The sequence below is a fragment of the Podarcis muralis genome, chromosome 4 (genome assembly GCF_964188315.1).
Source record: "Podarcis muralis chromosome 4, rPodMur119.hap1.1, whole genome shotgun sequence".
Lineage (NCBI taxonomy): Eukaryota > Metazoa > Chordata > Lepidosauria > Squamata > Lacertidae > Podarcis > Podarcis muralis.
The window spans coordinates 71,432,391-71,446,936 of record NC_135658.1 but is presented as its reverse complement, the minus strand read 5'-3'; positions in this window follow the sequence as shown (position 1 = coordinate 71,446,936).

Sequence of the window (14,546 nt, the reverse complement as noted above, 5' to 3'; positions counted from 1 at the left end):
GAGAAAAAACTGTAACCTCCAGCGCGATTAGCTACAAGCAAAAATGGTAAAGCTGATTCCAATTTTGCAACCTGAGAGAGAAGCTAATTGTTGGCTTTCCTAAAGCCTGCTGGTGTTGTAATTTTATTTTTATATTTGTAAGCCTCCTGGGAACTTTGTCACTGTATGTGCAATACATAAATCCCTATGATGAATTAGTCAATCAGTAATCAGGCTCTCATTCCAGATCTTTTCAAATACTAGTAGCGCCCTAGCACTGCATTGTGATGGGGACAAAATTGCAGTCTCTGCTGCATTTCCGCTCCCACTGCAGTGATGTGCTAAGGGGAGAGGAGATGGTTTTTCTCCCCAAGGTACTGCTGTGCTGGGAGGAGATAGGATTGCACTATAAGTCTGTTCACTGCGGGGTTTCTATGTTTGTAATTTTCAGCTAAAGACTATAAAAATGCAGCTATGGGCTACAGGCCAGCAATACATCATAATGAAAATGTTGCACTTTTTGTTATAGAAACTTGATGAATATAAATTATGCAGCAACCGAATGCATAAAAATTCTCGTTGCGCAATAGGACTTGAATGTTCGCCAAGGAGGATCCTTCTAAATAATACTTTCCGTGCTCTTTTAAAAATTTGTTTTGGTCTAGTGGAAGATTTATTTTGACAAGTAATCTTGGCACTGATAAAAGAAAGAAGAACCTGAAGCAGGAGCAAAGAGAGATAACAGAGTAAAATCTCTAAGGTCTCGTTTCACTTTAGAGATTATAACTTATGATGACAATTTAAATTAAAGCCTAAAAGAGCATAAAATCCTTTGGTGTTTGGGGCAGAAGATCCATCAATGCCTACCTTGAAAGGTTGTTATGAAGTGAGAGACCAGGATATTTTTCTATATAGAAAATTGCTGTAGAATACAAAACCATTGTAAAATAAAGTATCAAGGATGGTCTTTCTGCAACCCTTCTTTTGGAGAATGTGTTGACCCATTTATAGCTCATTGGCCTGCATATGGCACCACATCACACAAACAATATGTAGAGCTCTATGTTGCTTCATTTCAGCTTAGGCTAGGGATGGGGAACCCCTTTTTCAAAGTGCAATACCAGGGATGATTCAGTTGGTTAATTAAAGGTTCATTCTGCTTTCAGTAAGTCAGCTAACCAATGATGGAGGCATTGCTTAGCAACCAGGCAGAATGGCATGTTGTTTGCTGAAGCAGCATGTGTCGTGATTGGTTGTGTAGTTCGGAAGGAGTTTCTCCTCTGTACGCATGGTTAAATGTCACTCTACTATGTAAAAGGCATAAAGCAAGAAAGAGAAATTTCTCTGTTCCTTTCCCCTCAGATTTTACACTGTTTTTATTCTGTTTGCTATGTAAAGTGTTATCAATTCTTTTCTCTCTGGGCTCTGTCTGAGTTATTTAAGTGACTTTGTGGACACCTTTTTTTAGCCCATGGGTCACATTCCCTCTGAGCCACATTCCAGGGACCACATGCTAGTGATGGTCAGGGCAAAAGCAAAAGTGGGTTGAGCAATGATTTTACCTTTGTATCATGAGTGTCTGCACACCTGCACATATCCATATCACACCCTTCCATCCATGCAAGCGAGAGGCATGGCCAGAGTGCTAGGACACATTCCAGCCATGCAAAAGCACTGAAGAAGAGTGTGACTTGGGCCAGATAGAGAGACCTGGGTGGCTACATTTGGCCTCTAGGCTGGAGAGTCCCTGCCTTTGGTTTAGGCAGGGTGCATGCATGAACTGAGCCTCAGCATTTTACTTATTTAGGAAACTTAGATGCCATCTAAAAAGCTCCAGGGAAGCAACAACAGGTTTTTGTTTTGTTTTTTAAACTGTTTGCAAGTGAAGTGAATCACAAACTTTTGAAATATGCTTCTTTATAAACTCCAGTGTCTTATAGGAAAAAAGAAACCTGAAGAGAAGGCAAGAAGTTTTAAAAGATGGCTAAGAAAATCTTGCATGTGTTGCCAGTGTCATGACTTGTACCTAGCATCAAATATAGGTTGGAGAGGAATGGTGAAGATGACAACAACAGAGAATGGGCACATACTTATTTGTTTTGAACATCAAAGATATCTTTTTTTAAAAAACTGTTTCGGCAGTGCCTGCCAGAATTGATTATCGTTTGATATATTTTGAGTGCTATGCTTAAAAAAAGAAATAGTGACTGCATTTTATTTTATAGCTGGCATGGTAAAACCTTTCCCAGGCAAGCAGATAACATCTGTGTTTGGAACTATATCAAAGGCTTTTAAAAGCATCTGTATGCAGTGGTTGTGTGATAAAACAAAACAGTATTCAAGGCACAAACACCAATGGGGCTGAAGTGACTTGTGCCTCTGTGGTGATCTTTTGATCATTAAACTAATGTTTTCATGAGAAGGATATAAGGTTTTTTTTTAAAAAAGGTTGGTTTTGGCAGGGGACTCACAGTTACCAGCATCTATTTTGGATTGGGATGCTAGTGCTGTACTGAACATTTGTTGACCCTCTTGTATCACGTCATGAGAAAATAAATTGCATTGAAAAGTTTTCAAGGAGGAGGAAAATTGTTTGGTGAAAGTCTGTGTCAATAGGTGGGTTACACGTTGTGTGTATGCTTTCGTTCAATATGAGCAAGTGAGAATCCCTTTTGTGGCAGCTGGGGAGGCTGTCTACCATGTGTTCCTGACAGATGATGATGATGATGATGATTAGTCCTTTTACTAATGAAAGAAAGAAATGGAAAACAGGTAAAAGGAAGAACTTCCCTGAAAAAACAAAATTAGTGGTCACACCCATCTCAAGCACTTGGTAGCCAGCCTTCCTGGTTTCTCAAGATGTAACATCATGAGAAAACTGCTCCCGTGTGTTGTTTTCACATCAGGAAGTTAGGATAGCTGGGGAGGCTGTACCATACTAGATAAAGGTTGAATGGAAAGAAAAACATCCACAGGGGAAAAATTCAGTTCAGTAATGAGAACTTCCTTAATCCACACTTTCTGAAACAATACACAGCCAGACCACAGCCATACTTCCAAATGCACACTTCTCTGAATTTAATGGACAAATGTCTACAGAAATGCATGTATTGGTGGAAAGAATATACAAAGATGCATTCTTTGAGAGGAAATTGCTTTGCAAAACTCTGCACATTAGGCAAAAATGCCTACCAATATGCAGTTTTTAAATACTTCAATACTAGGGGAAATTCACAACAAAATGCTGATGAATTTCCTTGATGACTGTTTTTTATTAAACAAAGAACATGATGTAAAATCCTTAAGTAGCTCCTAAAGATACAGTATCATTAGTGAAATGAAATAGCAAAGGTACACAAATATTAAATATATGTTTTAAAAAACATAGAGGGTCAGGAAAGATTTGGGTAAAAATATATGATTTCAGGAGTGACTAAAACAGATAACTAATGGTGTCTTATGAATTGTAGCATGACTACAGGAGTAACCATGGAAAAACACCTTATAAAAATCTGCAGGACACAGTGTCAACAAGAAGGTTCTCACTGATCATCTAAGTGGCCAAATAGGCCTGTATATGTGGAAGTGGTCTTTCAAATTTTTACATGTTAATAACAAGAACTTGATCCAGTAGCTAATTGGCAGTCAATGCAATTCATTTAGCACTGGTGCAATATATGCAGATCCAACAGTGTTCTGCAACAGCTTCAGCTTCCAGACTAGTCTCAAGGGAAGCCCCACACAGTTTGTGTTACAATAGTCCAGTTATTCTATTTGAGTTATTGTAAGTGTCCTGGGATGACTTGTGATGAAGAATGGGCTGAAATATTTTAAATGAAATAAATGCTTAACAAATAGTTTTGTCCTGAAAAAATATATGTTATCAGAACTGCAGGCAGGAAACTTTATTTTATGTTACAAGGCTGACATATTCAAGTATAAGACTTGCAAAAGAAAAGAAAAAGAATCCAACTTGGCATAAAAATTGAAGTTTCATAACACCTGCAATATACTGAAAGTAATTAGCTGAGTGACTCTTTACATGAGATGCTAATCACAAATACCTAATAAAAATAAGTCTTCAGGCAACAGAGAAACATGAACTAACTGATAAAATAATGTATCCCTATTTGTTTGCTAGGAGGAAAACATAATATTTTTCTTATTACTATATGAGATCCATGTGAAAAGAAGCCCTTGTTAAGCAGTTCACTTATTGAAAACTAACTACCGTATTTACAAATGTTACTAATCTTTTGACTTCTCAACACAATTCATCAATAGATGGAGCTGAATGATAAACAGTTGTAAAAATAAGGCCATTACGGTACTATATTGGAATGTCTTGGCATTTAAAATCATTTCCACCACTTCACAATATTGTCCAATTTTGAAATGCAGCTAAATTAGATTTTCATCTTGGATTACATATTTTGACATTTTAACATTAAAACCATCCCATTCCAGAAAGCTTCCATTTATGTACTGTTATGAAATTTTTATGCTTTGAGGTTAACAATATTTAAGAAAGTGACATAAAGCCCATATAAAAATTCATTTTATGAGTTCAGGTTTCTTTTCTGTCTCTATGATCATTTGTAAGTTTCATGAAGTTTCACAAAGAGTTTAACACTATTCTAGAGTGGGGCTCATTAACTTGGTGCTCAATATAGATCCTCAGTCTATATGGACACTGACTGGTTATATGTTTGATAAAAAGGAAATGCTGATATAATCATATAATTGCTGGAAGATTTCTCTAATATAAAATCCTGAATTCAAGTTATGTGACATTTTACCACCCCCCGAGCGATATTGAAACAATGTCATTGAAACACTGACCACCTAAAGAGATATCAGTTCCAGGGGGCTACTGTAGAAGAAATCCAAACAAGTTTCAAAGAAAACCTCTGGTGAAATTTTCAGATGAGAATAAATAGATGGTGAGCACAAAGGACTTCATAGGGAGTAAAATAACATCTACTTCAAAATTGCTGACAGCAGGGCTGTTCTGTGGGGATGGTGAGTACACAGGAAAGCCCACAATATAAACTAAAAAATGCTTTGAGCATCCCAGGGAGACCTCAGCCTGAGAATCTCTCATCCCATTCCGATCTCTCTCTGCTTTGACTGGGAGCATCTCAGAGGTAACTGATAGAAAATACGTGGGGAACTTAAAAAGAAGCACCCTGAAGATTCATTGGAGGTTAGAATCAACATCAGAAGGTGTCCAGCAGAGAGATGAGCTGGAGGCTTGTATAACAGATCATTGACAGCCATGTCTCCTTGACTAGCATTGTGTTTAACTGGTCAACAGGGGAGGATTAAGCAATATTACGCACAAATGCAGATCTACAAATGACTTGTACCATGTCACTGAAGGCAGGTTGATAACAGATTGATAGAAAAACTACATATAAGTAGATTGGGTTGGAGGGTGGGATTTGTGGTTGGCAAAGGTTGTGGGAAGTGCCAGCATAAAGAAATTCATTGAAGTTCAAAGTTGTTTTCAGAAGTGGTGCTTAAATGAATGTTTGCATTGCCTGCGTCTAAAACTGGCATTGACTATTAAGTTTTTTTAAATGAGAAAATCCCTCTCTTGTGCTTTTTATCTTGCATTAACTGTGTTCCTAATTCACACTAAAGGGTTTGTAGTGTTACTTGTGAATATACCCAGAGAGTATCAGAATTGCTTTGTTGCCGGGGGTGGGGGCGGGGGTTGTTCCTTTATATATGCTCTGACAACTGTAGTGTTGTTTCTTAGTCATCACACACACCAAGCTCTGCCATATACAGTAGTGCAATTCATAAAGCAGTGCCAAATGCAATGAATGATTCATATGTTTCCCATTTGCTCTAACTGTGAGCTGGACTCTTGCTCTGGCACTAAAAGCATTGTAATAAAAAGCAGACTTGGCCAATGCCTACACTGACATTGTTGAAGTCTTCTGTTACCCTTGACCAGCTAACTTTTTAAAAAGGCATTTGCATTAAAAAATCTTAAAGCAGTTTACAAAAAGAGTAGTCAAATGGCAACAGTGCAAGATAAAAAACAAAGCAACAACATCATAAAATATAAAACCACAATGTTGAATACAGATCCATTAAAAGCTGACCTCAGTGATCTGGGAACCCCTATGCAAAGAGACAAGTTTTTCAAATGGTGCGGACGATACGAACATTTTGACAGGGTGAGTAGCCTAATTCAGACAAATACTTCTCATCATGTCTCCATCCTACTGCCTGTTGGGGTTACTGCAACTGGTGTCAGAAGTACCCACATAATTTGCACTATCCATATGATCAAACCATCCATTTATTACCTATGCTTAGACCATGTAATTGCAGCCATGCTTCTCCATGTGCCTGACACAGCCTCATTAATCTTCTTTATTCGTGAAAGTTTTAGAAGGAAAGCACTGAGTTTGCATGTGTAGTAGTAATACATGCCTTCCCTAGGCATGATGTTTATTAGATGGTATGTTAGACGACATTAGAAGGTGTTCTGTTCTTTGCATACATTGTGTACAATGTATCATGATACCAACAGTGAAAGCCAATAATGATAATAATAATAATAATAATAATAATAATAATAATAATAATAATAATAATAATAATAATAGAAGCAGTCTGTCTTGAAGACTCAGAACAGTATCCTATTTGCAGAAAAAATAGAGAGAGAAAATTAGAATATTAAAAATAGTTATGGAGAATAATTTCCTATTGGGTCATTAGCTAGTTTTTTAAAATTAGTTTTTATTAAAGTTTTTTTGTAATGCAAAACAAACAAATAAACAAGGAAAAGTACATATAGCGTCTCCACTTTCAATTTATAGAGTCTTTCTTCACAGGTTTTTTACATTTGGTATGAGACCCTACTGTCAGAGACATTGGGGGGAAAGAGAGGAGGGAGAAAGAGGGAATAGTTGTAGACATCCAATGAAAATAAAAAGCATTTATACTATCTCTGCAAAAACATGTCATTCTGGATATGATGAACTTCCAAAGGAACTTGTTGGACATTCAGCAAGAAACCCTCTCAATGACCCTGCCCTCAGGTTTACTGAAAGTGCGTATTATTATGTATTTGCTTTTAGTCTATGAGAGAGACTTTTTATTCATTGTTACAACAGGAAATGGTGAAGGAATTGGCTCCTTCTAAATGTATAGGGATCAAAGTATATGACACATTAGGCAGAACACCAGTACCATTTGCACGGTGACAAATTCCAGAGATGCAGCTTGTTAGTCTGAAACAAGGATACACAAAGAGTTATCCTCAGTTGACAGTTACACACCCAACCACAGGTACCAACAGAAAGTGTGTGTGGAATGTCATTGCAAGATGAGGCCAGAAGGCTCAGCAGCAGAAGAGATAGGTGTGCCACATGGCTATGTTGAGCACAGGGTGTATCCCATGAGTTAAAGTGATGATGCAATGATAAGGGTAAATATCACGTTTATTCAGTAGCAGTAATCAAACATGATGTCTGAAAGGGCTCCCCCACCTTTCCAGGTAGCTGTTTTTCACAGCGTAAGTTTGTCCTTGTTTGAGATTGTTCCTCCCTAAGGTGTGGTGTCCTGTTTATCAACTTCGTATTAAATATTACCTTTTGGCATATCCTGTGCTAATTTATGTCTGGATAATTTTACTGACTCCAGATCTGCAGAGAACTTGGCCACTCATCTGAGTCTGCCATTAAGCAGTCTTATGGCAGCCGTAATTCTCCGGGTGGTTTCAAAGCATGTCTTGTCTTGTCATCTTTGTGGTTAAGATTCCCGTCCTATAGCTCAGATTACTTTAAAAGCAGGAGGAAAGGATGCCGTACAAATATTCCAAGTCAGCAAAGCCTGCGGGAGCTTGACAATCGGTTGCTCACTCTGACTTAGGCTAGTTGTTGGTTTTGGCAGGCCTGTCAGTTTGTTCCCCCTCCTTCCTCCTAAAAAGTACTATTTGTTCCTAAAAGACATTTAAGGGGGGAGGGGGAGGGAATGGAGGTCAATACCAATGAGTAGAAGAAACAAAAACTGAAGAATCTTTGAGCAGGTCTTGGCAACCTGTTTATTGAAACAGTCTGCGCTAGTTGAGGACATAGCATAAATAACACAAATTTATGACAGGACTCGATATGTTTCTTTGGTCTTGGATATTATAAGAATAGGCTATGATTACACCATTAGCCTGAGGGCAAATAATCCAAAATGAAACTAATAATTTCACAGTCCCTCTTTTCTTTTAAAGCTGTGGGAAATTCCGTTCAGATTTTCAGAGACCTATGGCCTCTTTCTTCCACCAGCATGGCACAGAAACACAGGTGAACATGTGTCCAATCCTGTCTCCCTGATAGGGATCTTTAGGGTATCTGCTGGCCACATTTCACCAGCCTATTACAGCTTTATAGGCACATGGGAAATTTCTTGTGTGCTTGCCCTTTGAATAAATTAACTCACCTTCCCACACTTTTTAATTGGTTCTTGATTTGCAGATCTTACATTTCAATAAACATAATCATTCCACCAGTTTGCTGGCTGTTGAGTCTTCTTCAGGGGTCTGGGGGCAAGAGTCCCATTGGATCAAACCGCAACTCACCTAGCACAGCATCCCATTTCCCACAGTGGAAACTGGATGCCTCTGGGAAGCTCCTAAACAGGTCATGAGGAGGTTGGAAAAGGAATAGATCACAGCAACTTTTAAAACATCTACCAAAGTGGGAGTTTTCCATCCCTTTCCAACAAACCAAGACACAAGAAAGGTTTTCTTCCACAACTGGATGTAACAAGGGATCACGTTACTTGTTTGCACCTCACTCCTCCTGCATATATGTGTGAATCACCAGGAATACATCATCCTTATAGCAATGCTCTTAATTGAATTCACTATACGGCCCTTAAATTTCTATTTTCCTTTCAAGCTAATGTATGAATCATGCTGTAGGTCACATAGAAACTTTTAAATGCTTTTCAAGACCGCTTATGCCTCTTAAATCTGTACAATTACCTTACAGATGGTACATGGGTGGCAGATCAACACGCAAGCACAGGCCAACGTGAGCATTCTTGCTTCAACCTTTTATCGTACCCAAGCCCTCTGCTCAGCGAGAACCGCTTTATCTGAATCAAAATACAATGAGTAATGTAACAGCAGGACATACAGCATAAGTTCACGAGGCCAAGTGCTCCTTTGTTGTATGTGGCACTTTACAGTACTTCCCAAGGCACTCCGTGCTTCCAGTAATGAGGGAAATGAGCATTTATTCACATGCTGGCCATTCCAATTGCTGTTAGCTCTGCGGTGGTGATTTAATGTAATTGCGTGTTCAGTGTATCGAGATGACCCGGGTACAGAATCTAGATTAACGTTTCTTTTGTCTTGGAAGCTTATGAGAATTGACGAGGATACAGTAGGTTTGAGGTCGGGCCATTCAAAGGAAAGAAGTTTAATAATTCCATTCAAAAGCTGCAGAACATGCAGTTCAAACGGTTCCCCATTCAGAGCCCATGAGATGTCTTAATCATAATGATGTACAAAAATGTTGACAGCTCAATTTACAGAAATCTCTCTCTCTCTCTCTTGAAACAGAAATGCTAGTAAATTAAAATCTGGATGCTTCTATTAAAATAAATAAATCATTCTTTGCAGAGGGAATTTGTGTATGGAGTTTTGAGTCTCTCACATCTTCATAAACTCAGAATATTTTAGTATTCTGAAATGGGCCATTCAAATATTATACAGTGGTACCTCGAGTTACAAATGCCCCAGGTTACAAACGCTTCAGGTTACAAACTCCGCTAACCTGGAAGAGTTACCTTGAGTTGAGAACTTTGCCCCAGGATGAGAACGGAAATCGTGTGTCAGCGGCGCAGCGGCATCAAGAGGCCCCATTAGCGAAAGCACGCCTCAGGTTAAGAACAGTTTCAAGTTAAGAACGGACCTCCACAATGAATTAAGTTCGTAACTAGAGTTACCACTGTACAAATTTGTTGTTGTTGTTGTTGTTTAAAAAACACTAAAAACATATAATCCCTTCTTGATGTTTCATGTACTCAAAAATATAGGAAGTCAGATTTGCTTGTGTTGAAAAAGCTCATTTTATATTTTTTAAATATAGACATACAGTTTCTGACAGGAGGGAAATCTGTTTTATAACCATAGAAACCGATCATTATTGTGAATTTGTGGAGAAACCGTTAAGCAAAACTCTAAGGGGATCTATATTGGTATGGAATTGCATAATTGTATTTGCATGCTCTGATCTTCTTTTCTTTCCCCCTCTTAGCTGTTATGTTGACAGCAGCAGCTTTGTCAACAATAATTGTATCAAGTACATACTTTATCCCAGTGGTGCAGTTAGATATTTTCAGATACTTTATAGTCTCACATTGCACTTTAGATGGTAAAGTGTATTACTTCACCTCAATATGTGGTGAGCCAGCCCTATTGTGTTTGGGGGCCCTCTGACAGCTGAGTGGGTCCTTGGACTTATGCCCCAAAGTCTTGCCTTTACAGCTCCATTACCCTTTATACAAATCTTCTAATTATATCTGTGTACGCTGGTCGAAGATTCATGCTTCCTTGCTTTGCTCCCATGTATGTGCCTGACTATTCCTCCCAAACTGGTCAGTTTCTCATGCTTTTCAATAAGGCCTCCCACCCCCACCCTGAAGTCTCACTGAACCTCAAACTGCTACTTCATAAAAAGAAACCCCCTCTTTTTTTTAACATTGGCATTTATTTCTCTCCTTTCACTTTCTGCAAGTTACCTTGTGTCTTCAAAATATCTCCAGATAATTAATCTCTTTGACAAGTTCCAGAGGGATTTGCAACTCACATGTTGCAGTCAAGTAATTCTGTGTAAATTTAGCCCGAAGACAGCTTTCACCTTCAAGTGTTACAAATTAACTGCGATTGATTGAAGAAGATATGATATGCCATTTTGTTCTGTGGGAGGCGAAACGGTTCCTTATGATTGAAAACAGATATCTCTCTCTTAGGTATTTATGCTATTTGCTGTATGATTGTCTCATATTATATGTGGTGGGTCCCCGCATACTTACAACAGCTTCTCTGTATGAACAAGCCTGCTCTATGAATCCCTCTCATTGAGGGTGGGGAAAGACAGAGGTCCCCCCCCTCCAATCTTCCAGATCTTCTTAGAGAACAGTTGCATGCAGTAAAGCCTAACTGAAGCGTCCTCTCTCCATCTTAAGACCATGACTTAGGACTCATCCAGACTTCCTTTTATGCTGTGTTTCTAGGCACAGGTCCATGCTTTAAAGCTCTGTATCTGAGTGCATTTATTTATTATTACTTTTCACCCCAGCACTTTCCCCACAAAAACCCATTCTTTACTGCTGAATCGGATCAAGGGGCAATTTGTAGAGAACTCAAATTGCCATTTGCTCTGATTCAACATTAAAGAGTGGGCTGGTGGGGGGCACATGGAACTTTAAAGTGCAGGCCTGCGCCTAGAAAGTGTGGGGCAAAAAGTAAGTGTGGATTAGCCCTAAGTGTTTCAACACTAATCATATGTTTTCCCTGCCCTTTCTGCTTTGCTTAACAGCTGGCCTTATGGAGTTATGGAGTACTCAAAACATATTTACTATTTCGTAATGTTTCAGTTTCTCCTATTAAAAGTGGGTAGCTTTGTTTTTGAAATGAATAAATTAACACCTGCGTAGCATCATAGGATGTGGCATCGTGTTGGCATTACTGTTTTATTAAACTATGGCTGAGTGATTACACTAAGGCTTAGTATTAAGTGTGAGCCTTGCCCAGTGCCTTAACTATGACTTGTTTACTCCCAGCAAACCAGTCTGAAGCTGTGTTTTGTTGTTGGTGTATGAGCCATGGTTTAACTATGGTTTGGCATTACCTGCAAATCAATCATCCTTCCCTGACTATGGCTTGTTTGAGCATCCTCACTAAATTAAAAAGGCATGAGGCAAGAGCAGATGGAGAACAAACCAAACTTTGGCAAAAGAAACTGGTTTGTCTGATGCTCTGTGAGACAACTTATTAACTTCTTGTTGTTTTGTGCAAACAAGGCCAGTATCTAACCTAGCAGTATTCTTCTGCAAATACTTTGAAATGATAATTAGCATCTCTGTGTTGTGGGGGGAGTGGAATTGGGCAAATGCCACATAGAGGAGTACTCAGATGACCACTGCAAGTTCTGGATGCCACATTATGCACAACTGTTTGAATCGAAAGATCTGCTTTGCAATGCATGGTCGATGTTAATGGATTTCCTGTCTCTCTGGTAAGAGATTGCCCAAGACTCCAATTTAATATGATATTGAAGTATGGAGCCAACTTTAATCATGCAGTCTTTTAAAATGCTTTTGTTCTTAGTCTTCAGAATAAGAATCCATGTAGAGCTAATTGCCCTTTTAAAAGGTGTGGTTTTTTTTTGGAGGAGGGGGTTATTGGGTTCTTGTTTTTATTTTGATTATATATTTTGTGGTTTTATATTTTGATTTTGTTCTGTGAACCACCCTGAGAACTCTGGGTATAGGGCGGCATAGAAATTCTAATAGTAATAATAATAATAATAATAATAATAATAATAATAATAATAATAATAATAATAATAATAATAATAGCAGCAACAGCAACAATAAATAATGCATTGCTCAGTATAATAACTGAAGTGGGCTTGACATTTTAAACTGTTTTTCTTTTCTTTCTTTAAAAAGATGTTGCATCATGCTTCACAGATGTTGGTGCCCTATCATTTAAAAATAGAAACATGTCTTTTAAATCAGAGTCAACTTTTAGCATGATGTTCTTTAAGTGGCTATCAAAGAGCAAGCAATTAAGCAGTGGTGGAACAAAGTAGTACTTCATATACCCTTCATTTGGTTATAAATAGGACCTAGACAGACAAAAAAAATTCTGATGAGTCCCCCCCCCCCCAAACAATACATTTTGGAGATTTAAAATCAAGTTGGCTGATGGATGAAGACTTTAGGCCAGCTTGCAAATGGTGGGGAAGAGAGCTATGTTCTTCTTAAAAACCCATGACAGGATATCATATTAAAGGTCCATTGCTCTCCCTACCCTTCACACCTGAATTGATGCTGATCGGACAGCAGATATGGAATTGTACCTGGGAGTTTTGGTACACCTAACATAATAATAATAGTAATAAATTTTATTTATATCCCGCCCTCCCCAGCCGAAGCTGGGCTCAGGGCGGCTAACAACAATCAAAATAGTCCGACATTCTAAAAACATTCATTATAAAATTAATTAAATCAAATTAAGATCAAATTAATGGCAACCATCAAGCAAAATTCTGTGCAGATTGCCGATTGCCAGAGGAGGGGGTCAGGCTGCGCCCTGACCAAAGGCCTGGTGGAACAGCTCTGTCTTGCAGGCCCTGCGGAAGGATGTCAGGTCCTGCAGGGCCCTGGTCTCTTGTGACAGAGTGTTCCACCAGATTGGAGCCGCGGCCGAGAAGGCCCTGGCTCTAGTTGAGGCCAGCCTAACCTCTCTGTGGCCTGGGATCTTTAGGATGTTTAGGATGGACTCATTGTGTAACTTTGACCAACCGTCACAATTTTTCAGCTTCTCTTCCCCATCTGTAAGAGATGTATATTATCAGTGACCCATTTTACAGGATCAGTGTATGAAAAAAGGATTGTGAGCATTGTGGAGCTTGCTACAGTTTACAACTGCCACGTTTACCTAGCATTTCCATAGCAGTTAATAACATTTGCTAAGACTCATCCAAGCTACGAGTCCTGATCACTGAAGCACCTTGGGGAAGGAGAGTACAAAGATTACCAAACCACACCAACACTAAGGCTGTGGCAGCTTTGTGCACCTTTGATCAAGTCAGTGCTGGCCCTACCATTAGACAGAATAAGTCAATGGCCTCAGCTAACAAATACTGTGAGGGTTGAGTGAGTGGGGGAACAGTAGCAGTCCCTTCAAACCATTTTTCCGTGAGCCGCCAGCCATTCCCAAACTTTGAGCAGAGCTATGTGTATCTAAGGATGGTTGAACCCATCAATCCGGGTTACTCTGTTTCCGTTTCCCAATTTTAAGCTCAGTTCTCCACATTTGCACATGAGCTTGTGATTTTTTAAAAAGTCCTTGTGAAAATTCATCCGCATTTTAGAACAGCTTTCTTACAATATGCACTTTTTGTATGCAATTTTGCCTGAAATACACATTTTTGTAAAGCACTTCCCTCCTAATACAATGCATTTTTGTATGATGCTGTCATGAATAGATGTATTTTAATGCACTTTTTGCCCCAGCAGATGTGCTTTGGGGCACACTAGTTGGCTGGAGAGCTGCATTGCAATATTCAGGATCAGATTATCAGAAAAGATGACTGTTTCTTTTCTTGCACTGCTAGTACAAATGAACTAAGTTTGCCTTTAAAGGCAAACTGAATCAAATTCCTCCCCCATCTCTCTTTCTGCCATAGGGTTGTCATACACCCATTAAACTGTCCCCTCAGGTTCACTGGATGCTATTTTGTTGCCAGTATTGAAGGAGGACTCAATTGTCAGTGCTGTCAGGCTTAGTACATGGACTGGAGAACTGCCAT